Here is a 3,308-nt window from a genome sequence, read left to right on the forward strand (position 1 = left end):
TTAAAGGTCCAAGTCGTCAGTCAAGCTTCACAAAAAAATACACTCCATGAAACAAAGCATGAGCTAACTCATCACGGAAGTCATTCACAATAGGGAGGGAGCCCGGAGCCCCTCATGCACCTAGGGAGGAGCTCGTCATCGTCGCTCTGGAGGAAGGCTCTGTAGAGCCCAAGCCCCGGGAACCCCTTCGACGCCGGTGCTTGCGAGTTGAGGTCGACTCCGGCATGGGTAGCAGGGCCACTTGCCGACGACTCCGAACTGAATCTTTGGGCCTCTAGATATAATGCAAGCCTGGAACTGAAATACATAGAAAGGTGAACTGAATCTTTGGGCCTCTAGAAATAATGCAAGCTTGAAAATGAAATACCTAGAAAGGTGAACTGAATCGTTGGGCCTCTAGAAATAATGCAAGCCTGAAAGTGAAATACCTAGAAAGGTGAACTGAATCTTTGGGCCTCTAGAAATAATGCGAGCCTGAAACTGAAATACCTAGAAAGGTGAACTGAATCTTTGGGCCTCTAGAAAGATTTATTACCTCCTCAAGCAGCATCAAACAATTCCATGCGTGCACCACAAATCTATACCAAGTTTAATCAGGATCTACTTTTCCAAATCAGAATTAGCGCTAGAGCGAGCAAGATCAATGATATGGCTGTGAGACAGAGAACGAACGAACAAACTCACCCCTCTCACGACCTCCCTGGTAGATGCACCGCCGCCGCGCATGACAGAGGGAGAAAAACGACCGGTGAAGGGGGAGCGGGGCAAGCTTCGATGGCCGGAGGGAGAGGGCGGCCGAAGGAGGGCGGCGGATGCCGGAGGGAGAGGGCGGCCGGAGGAGAGAGAGGGCGAGCGGCCCGACGAGGAACAGAGAGGAGTCGTGCGAGGGGGCGGGGGGCGGAGGGAGCAATCTGGTGCTGGCAGGGTAGATTTTTTTAGTTCTCTTTTAGTGGGCCCGAGGAGAACTAACCCAATTAGAACCTCTCCACCGGGCTAGTTTTTTTAGCTGGGTTAGAGAAAACTAGCTCAAACTAACCCCTCCTGTTTGGATAATTTGAGGCTATTTCAACCCAAACTAGCTCTAACTCAGGGATCCAAACAAAGAGGAGTAGTACTGTACATGCTACAGTCTGGACCGTGGCACATTCTTTTTTATGGCCATATCAGCACATTGTTTTCTACTGCTGGTTCACTGGGCTGCCGTGGTTCACACTCCTCCGACTTGAGTAGTAGTACTAGTATATACCGCATGATTCTTTCCTCCTTCTTATTACTACGTACTTCGCTAACATGTGGGAGAGCCAGCATCTGGGTCGACGTGTCATGCACCAGATTAGAGTGCGGAATGGAAGGTGGGCATCACCCCGGTCATACCGCCAGTAATTCATGACTATAGTGAGTAGTCATATCACAAGTCTTTCCAGTAGTAATGCGCTGTCAAATCGCACAGCCCGACCTTTCCAGCAGTAAGTAAGTTGAATCCACTACTCCCTCACCCTCCTCGCTTCTCTGTCAAACCGCCTACGTGAAAACTGCTATGCGTACTGCCTGGGAAAAGCCCCGCCCTCAACTTTTAACTACATGAAAATAGTTTGAGCTTGTTCGTTCTATATAAATACTAGTACTGTATGTTTATTCACCCATGGGATTGTTCAATGAATGGAGGGCCGGGGAGCACAAGTGAACAATTCTACTACTAGTAGTTAGTAGGAGTCGTGCAGTTAGTCGCCTCAAATAGAGAGTTTCTTTTTTTAATGCCACGTACACAAATTGAAACGCCTGGTGTGGAGAGAAAAAGATAACCACTCCACTATATATGTACGCAAGGGCCTGAGGCGCTTGCTTTACTAGTGTTGCTCTCTTCATTCTCTCATCCTCTCCAGATCTAAACAAGACAGCGGTAGCGACATTTTCTCTCCGCTCACCGCTGGTCACAGATCCGGCCAGATCCCTTCGGCCGGTGTGTGTAGAGGACTAAAAAGTGCATCGTTCACGCGGTCATCACCGTCGAGGGAGGAAACCCACAGCTGCTGGCGGGGCCCGATCCTCTGACCATGCCGTTCTCTCCGACACAGCGCCGGCTCGGGAGGTCCTCCGGACCTTCTATCTCCCTGCCGTATTGTGCGCAGATAGGACCTGCCGCCGCGGACATCCCAGTGACCCTCAGGTACAAGTTCTTCGAAAGCGGCCTTGCTCTAATGCCCCAGCTCCCCACGTGTCTGCATGTGCATCTTTTTCTACTTCCATCAGCTCTTCCAAATCCACCTAAATTTTTATTATTATTAGAGGTAAAGCTACTTCATGCATTCGAATCTAGGACTTGGTTCAAACAACGAAGAAGGGGGGAAAGTCGTAACATGAATCTAGGACTTGATTCAAAGAGGAAATAATAGGGGGAAAGTAGTAGAGACCGAATACCCAACCGGTCTCTTGGTTGAAAAGGGAAATAATGGGAAAACTCGGTACAAACTGGATAAGGAACAAATCTATAATTGGTTGAAAAAAGGATAGAAAGTGGCGGCTGGTGGACAAGTCAACAGAGTCTGTCCAGGATTAAATTTGCTGCACTCACATAGTAAAAGGTCTCCAGGATTAGATTTGCTGCCCTCACATAGTAAAAGGTCTCCAGGATTAGATTTGCTTCCCTCACATAGTAAAAGGTCTCCAGGATTAGATTTGCTGCCCTCACATAGTAAAAGGTGTCCATGATTAGATTTGCTGCCCTCACAGAGCATGAACAAACTCGGCATCACCACTTTATGCCTCCTTGTAGGTACATTGTGCTGATGCGTCCACTGTCGGATGTCCTGATACCAACCTTTTGTTGTTGTTAATGTAAGGGCGCATGTAAAATGAAGCGATCACACTATTACCTTAAGGATATGTCTAACCAGTGCTATTGTTAATCTAATGCCTCCAGTGATATGAAGCAATTAAACTGTGTTACAAATGGTACTCCTACTGTTTTCCCCAGTATGATAAGTAAGTTGCTTCTTTAGCTGCTGAGTGACCTGCTGTCCCCACGGTCCCATGCCCTTAAACCAACTCTTTAGCTGCTGTTGATTTACAGTATCTGGTAAACAAGCAAGGCCACCATTAAAGTAATCCCATATTTGACGAATGTATTAGTTGATTGTAATGCTTCCGGTAACATGAAGCATTGCGGAAGTTTTAAATTTCTACCATCCTTGCGTGATTGCCATGAACATAATTAAAATGCTTGTTTTCATTTCTTGTATGTTTCGTATATTCTTATTGACCAGCAACTGTTTACTTTCTATCTTTTTGTGCAGATAGGGATATCCATT

The sequence above is a fragment of the Triticum aestivum genome, chromosome 7D (genome assembly GCF_018294505.1).
Source record: "Triticum aestivum cultivar Chinese Spring chromosome 7D, IWGSC CS RefSeq v2.1, whole genome shotgun sequence".
Lineage (NCBI taxonomy): Eukaryota > Viridiplantae > Streptophyta > Magnoliopsida > Poales > Poaceae > Triticum > Triticum aestivum.